The sequence below is a fragment of the Rhineura floridana genome, chromosome 4 (assembly GCF_030035675.1).
Source record: "Rhineura floridana isolate rRhiFlo1 chromosome 4, rRhiFlo1.hap2, whole genome shotgun sequence".
NCBI lineage: Eukaryota > Metazoa > Chordata > Lepidosauria > Squamata > Rhineuridae > Rhineura > Rhineura floridana.
The window spans coordinates 175,285,474-175,292,466 of NC_084483.1; the positions used below are offsets into that span (position 1 = coordinate 175,285,474).

General features: G+C 41.2%; 1 non-coding gene across 1 annotated transcript; it reads left to right on the top strand.

Annotated features, from left to right (window-relative positions):
* Nucleotides 1-6,544: 6,544 nt before the first annotated feature.
* LOC133384607 (5S ribosomal RNA) lies at nucleotides 6,545-6,663 on the top strand. Its single transcript, XR_009762635.1, has one exon. It is a non-coding gene; the product is annotated as a 5S ribosomal RNA (ribosomal RNA).
* The last annotated feature ends 330 nt before the right edge of the window (nucleotides 6,664-6,993 follow it).

Below are 6,993 nucleotides of genomic sequence, written 5' to 3' on the forward strand. Positions count from 1 at the left end.
TTGCTCTCCTTCCTCCCCTGCCCTTTCACTCTTTTGAGTGCAAGGAAATACAATAGATAGTGCAATCCTTCATGCGTTTTCTTGGAAGCAAGTCCACTGTTTTCAATAGGGCTTTCTCACGGGAATCTATGCACAGGATTGCAACCTTAATCTGAGAATCAGCCTATTTTAATATTTCCAACCACATTGTTAGAAATGCTTGTTTTGAATGCCGAAAGTCCCAAATTCAATCCCTGGTGTCTCAGATAGGGCTCAGCCTGGCAATATCCCCTGCCTGAACCCTTGGAGAGCCGCTGCCAGTCAGTGTAGGCAGTGCTGAGCCGGATGGACCAATGGTTTGACTTCGTATAAGGCAGCTTCTTATGCTCCCATGTTAAGGATCTATTTCTACATTTTCTTTAAAAAAAGAAGAAGTAAATGTAAGATTTGCTATTTCTCTAGTATCTTTGCTTTTAAAGCTACACCATCAAAAAATGGGAAAGCTTCTCAGTCAGTCATGGTCTAACTTCCAAACACCAGACTTTGAAAGATGGCATTTATGCCCTTTGTCAGAAACACCCTACCTACAAGGCATACATCCGTTTATTTTTCTTCCTCTTCATCAGCATATAGCATGTCATCGGATAAAAGGGCCTACTGAGATGTGTGGGTCTTTGTGCTCTTCAAACTATCGGTATTTCTCTGACAAGCGGTACCTAGAAGTTGTTTAACACATATGCAGAACCAGACCAAGACATTTTGCTGCTGGAAGCAAACAAGAAGATGGTGCCCTGCCCCCAACATTACATGTAGGGAAGCAGATAGGACTGGAAACTGAATCATACTGCAACACATGTTCAGAGAGCAGGAAGCTGATTTAAGGGGATATGACAGATCTGTAGCACCCATAACTCTGATTTTCACCAGAGGGGACTGGCCAGGGGGCTCAGGAGGGACAGCTAAGGAGGGCTGCTGCTGCTGTCCCAAAGCATTCTTCGGTGGCATACGTTCACACATTCAGCTGCTAATCACCAAATGGATAGTCATTTCGTAGAGAAATCAAATGAAATGCATTCATAAATTAACTAGATCTAGTTTTGGCGATGTTCACTATACAGAGAAGTGGGGACTTTTCCCCCCACAGACCACTTGAAAATTGCTGATGGTCTTGGCAGACCGCTTAATGATTTTTTCTGCCCACTGTAGCAATTGTAATGGGCTGTGTTAAATACTGTAGATTTTTAATTGCATTTTATTGTTTCTTTTATTTTTTATATTGTATTATTGTATCGCAATTTGCATTCCATAGAATTCAAATTGTAATACAAGAAAATACAAAATAAGCAATAAAAAAGCAATAAAAGTACAATCAATATGAATATTTAATGCGGAGATGCCACAGAGCACTTGGATTAAGTTCATGGAGCCCTGTTTGCAAACCCCTGTCCTACCTCAGAGTCCAACACTGGACAAAACTGGCTCTCAGGAGGGTGATCCATGGCAAGTATCGATAGGAGTGTTCACACATTACTTTCAACAAGAATACAATCTGTGAACACAAACAGTTGAGCTGTGCACTCGTACAGTTATTTACATTACTGTATAGTCTGTGTGCCTGTGTGTACAATAGTTGAGCTATACAAATCAACAAGCGTACACACTTTCATGCAAATACTTGTACATAGACACAATTTGTACCTGTGTTCAGTGTAATTTGTGAACAAACCAGATGTGAGTAGAAATGGAATAGAATGACAGCATTTCTGCCCTGTATTAACTATGGTCAGGATGCGTGATCTGTTGCCAGACTGTGAGCCTTTTTAGAAAACGTTGCCATTACCGATTCCAAAACCATGATCTTCAAAGTAGTATTTGGATGTGCCAGCTGGAGAGCATGGCAAATAATTTACTTTGCTTTGCTTGATTTCCAGAATCACACAAGCAACCATCATTGCAACATGGCACATAGCAGCTGTGGGTGCCAGGAATTTTTGTTATCCACAGAGGTGTAATTATCTAACTTCATTTGTCACAGATTGCTTCAGCGTGTGTGAATAATGGAGGATCACTGATAAAATGATTAGCATTCAGATTAGCAAGGATGTGCAGTGGCAAGCAATTTGTATATCTGTAAAACGGGCAAAATTAAACCTTTTAGCACAGCAAAGGAACCAGTACCCCATATTCAAAACCGGATGACTGTGTTGCCAACAACTGAGCAAGAAACACTTTCTCCCTTGTTTAGTTCCATGTAAAAAAAAAAGCTTATGCAATACATCTTTTAGTGGGAGGCTCATTATTTGAGCGGTTTAGCCTTCCCCCTTTCCTCATTGGGATGATGAGATACAGCATTTTTTATGCTGATACTTATATGCTGGGGGGGGATCCTGGGGTTTTCCTTCTGGAAAGGTCTGCCATGGCATCATTTTCATTGGCAGTGCATCTGTTGCATTCCGTTCTTCATCACTAGATGTCACTACTTTTATACTAACACACCCACACCCTGCAGATGATTTCCCCAGCCAAACACCAGTAATTATGATAAAATAAAAAATGAACATAAATGCAAGATTGCAGTGGTAGCAGTGATGATGATTACATAGCATTTACACCAGCCTTCTCCAACCTGGTGCCCTCCAGACGTGAGTCTCCTTTGCTCTGTTTACATGACCATGTGACTTTTGTTACTGCAGAAGAGAATGCAAAGAAGAGACTCTCATCATGCAAATGGGAAGTCTGACCAGTGCTGATTTTGCATTCATTTTACAATTTTGCATTCCTATGACAATTACACTTTTGCTGATTGTAGCAAGAGCAGCATTATGTGAAGCATTGTGTGAAACATATTTGATGCACTAGGACCTGGGAGGCCCACTCAGCTATGAAACTCATTGGGTGGTCTTGTGCTAGTCATTGTCTCTTGGCCTAACCTACTTCACAGGATAAAATGCAGAGGGGAGAACCATGCATACCACCTTGAGCTCCTTGGTGGGATATAAATGTAATAAATAAATAATAATGGGTTGTATTCAACGTAGCACTAAGCAGATTGTTCCATCAGCACAAGGATTTCTCCTTCCACAATGGAACAATCTCCCTTCTCCCCCTTTGTGCCCCCTAAATTTGTTCTGATGTTCCCTCAACCTTCCAGAGCAGATATGGGATTGGCGTGGGTGCATGCCAGGGAAAGATCCCTTTGTACTAGCGCTAATACTTGCACTAGTACAAAAATAAGGTTGGTAAAAAATTCTAGATCTTTAGGGATACCAGTGATAGTACCAATATCTCTCTCTTTATGCCTTCATGAAGCACTTGATAACTGTATAATCTTTTCACCAACTTCACAAGAGGATGGATGTCAGGCCTGCTGTTTCCTTATTCTGCCTCTAAGCACAAAAGACTCTGATATTTCAGATGTTCTTGCTATGGGTACATTCCCAAGCTATCTGTTACAATTCCATTTTGCAAAGGATATGTCTGCTACCGACATAGAACTAAGGAACGAACATGCCATGTACATTTCCTTACAAGAGAAGATCATTATGAATAATAAAAAGAAATAGTTAGATGTTGAAGTGTGCCCAGGGAGCCGTGACTGGCAGCATAAAAGAGCTCAGTTTTTAAAGAGTTTTTTTTGTTCTTTTTACAATGCATAGTTCATCTGACTCTGTTAAACAGTTTGCACATGATAGACCTAAAACAGGGATGGGAGAACTGCCGGCCTGTGCACTGAATGCAGCCTTCGAGGCCTCTTTATCCATCCCTTGGGACTCTCCTTGGGCCACATCCCTCATTGATTCGTGGAGGAGGATCCAGATGACTCTCATCCAGCACCTGCATGCTCTGCACACTCTTAGACCAGAGGGGATTCAATCACGTGCCCGCAAAGTCAGATTGTGCAATTAAAATTTCATTTGGAACTCTTACGCAACAAATCTGCTTCTCCCTTAAAATTTGACTTTTTGTGATAAGGAAAGTGACAGGAAAATGCACCAAAACGTGTGGAATAACACTTGTCTGATGAAATGTCATCTAACCTCCCCACAAACAAATTAGAATGAACACTCAGTACATAGCCAATGTCGTCTAACCTGTCCACAGACTCTGTGCAAGTAAATCAGGATGAAGGCTCCGCAAACAGGTCAAGGGACCAGAACCCCCACAACTCTCTGTCCCACTGAAATAATAACACACCCTATGGGGTGAAAAATTGACTCTTCTTAGTAATCCTGGAAACTCAACCACTGGCCACCAGGGGGCATGCGTTTTCTGTGATTACACCCGCCATGGGGAATCTTGAATTTCTGCAGATGCCATCTCTGATGGTGTTTCTGCATCTCCTTAAAATACTGTTATTTAACCCTTTTGCAGATATTTCATTCTCTTCTTAGGGTGGTTCCAGGTGCTTTATTGAGTGCTCATCCTGATTTGTTTGCAGTGAGTTTAGATGACCTGCCAATCAACTATAACTGTGCAACCTGAATTTGCCAACATGTGACTGATTCCCACCCCAACATAGTGACAGTCTGGAAGCAGCCTTCATCTTGGTTATTTCTTTCTGGTGTAATTGCATTTAGATTGTATATTGTAGTACTTTTAATATGTATACCGCCTCAAGATTTTGGAAATAAATGGTTTATACCTTTTTAAAAAAGCAATACCTTGTCTAGCAATACTTTTTTTCCCTATTTGATTTCTGTTTCTCATTTTTCCCACTTTCTCAAGAGGATAAGAGATGTCCCTGGTTTAGGGAAGGCTAGATGCTTGATGGGTCTTATAGGCCATTATTGAGGAATATCACTGAAAAGGCCGTAGCCCCATTTGCTGTCTACTTAACCTCTAAGGTGGGGGCATCTGGAGAAGACCACCCTCACGCTTGTGAGAACAGAAAGGTCATCAGAGCTTGGTGAAGGCATCACTCCCTACCCTAGCTAAGGGCAAGATGTGTGTGTGTGCACATGGAAGGAAGAAGGAATGGGGGAGAAATTCAGCTGAGTCCCCATTTTAATGTGAACCTACCTAATTCACATCAGATAGAGAAAGGATGAAGATGGACTTCAAAATACAGTCATCTTCGGAAATTTCTCTGAATTTTGTGGTGCATTTTCCCAACCAAGTTTTTGTTTACAAAAATGTATATTTGAGGGGAGAAATGTAATAATAAATAGATATGCATGTGTATATCCCACCTTTCCTCCAAGGAGCTCAAGGTGGTGTACAAACATGATTCTCCCCCTCCAGATTTAATAATGCACATATTAGGGGAAATGAGTGCAAGAAATGCATTCATGAAAATTACTTGCAAAAACGTATATAGCAGGCAAAGGTTAGTACAAAAATGTGGAGACTAGAAGAAATGCACACTAAAATGCTGATAAAAGTTTATGAGGAGTTTCAGAAAAAAATTCCCAAACTAATGTGGAAATGTGCTGAATTTAATTTAAGATTAGAAAAATCAGAAACAAACTGGCAGATTTTCCAGAGCAGGGGGCAACAGAGTTTTAGAAACGCCGTGAAACAGACAGAAACACAGAGAGTGCCAAAGGCTGAGGAAGCCTCAGTCTGAGTATCTGATGAAGAATAGCAGATCTACTGCCTTGTAGGCATGCATGTCACTTACTTCCAGTTATGCTCTGCTAGGATGTTTGTTATTTTAAAGACACCCTAAGCCTCCACTGGTCTTTCCAGATAGCTTGGGGTGGTATGCAACAAGAGATGTTTATAGCATAAACGCAAACAGTCTGAACAAGATGACACTCAGTTTGCATCCTTTAAAAAAAATATTAAGCAAACAATCCAGCAATTCCAATTAGTGGATAACAAACTGAAGGACAGCACAGTTAAACAGGCGCAGGCATGTTTTGCATGCTCTCTCCTAAGGGGAGGGGAGTTGATGAAAGAAAACACCCAACTGGATTACAGAAGATCAAAGGATACCCTAGGCAGAGCAGTGTGCTTGGTTTTAAGCGACTGCACACTGTACTATGTAGCACCATCACCTAGGGATTATGGAGCAATCACTATAATGATATTCTCTGAAAGGTCATGCCTTGCTATCAAACCTCTCCAGCTCAGAAAAGCATTTGTAAACACAGCACCCTTTCATCTTTTGTTGATCCTTTTGGATACATCTCTGCATTTTTTCCAATATTTTGTTGAATATGTATTTTTGGAGGTTGCTTTTTCCTTTCCTTTTTTCCAGTTTTGGGACTACACAGTAAATGTCAGAATCAGCATAGAGGATTCCTCAAATATATAATGTCAAGGGTGCTGCTTCCATATTGAGGTCTTAGGCTAGTTCATGCAGTGCAGGTGGAAACTACAAACCATGTGGCAATTGTGCTAATTCTCACAGGAGTCCCCACTGGCCCTAATATTAAGCCATGTATATGATCCAGCACAATAAAATATTAAGAACACAAGAAGAGCCCTCGTGGATCAAGCCAAAGGTTCATTTAGTCCAGTGTTGTGTTACCACAGTTGTCAGTCAGATGCCCACAAGCAGGACATGAGCACAACAGCCCTTATAAAACCAACCAATCAATTTAACATGGATAGTTTTGGGGACTACGGCCATACTACCCTGTACACACCCAATCTCGTCTGATCTCGGAAGCTAAGCAGGGTCAGGCCTGGTTAGTACTTGGATGGGAGACTGCCTGGGAATACCGGGTGCTGTAGGCTTAGAGGAAGGCAATGGTAAACCACCTCTGAATACCTCTTACCATGAAAATCCTATGAATATATTAAAAAAAAAAGATTCATAGGGTCACCATAAGTCATAATCGATTTGAAGACATACAACAACCACAAGAAGTTTGTGGGAAGGAGTAATGTTGTAGCAGGAGGAAAGCAATGAATAAAATGTTGACACCTAAAGTGTTAAACTGCTGGGGCCCAACCTTCTATAGAACAGGGATGGTGAACCTGTGGATCTCTGGATGTTGTTGGATTACAACTCCCATCATTCCTAGCCAACATGGCTTATGGTCAGGAATGATGGGAAATGGAGCT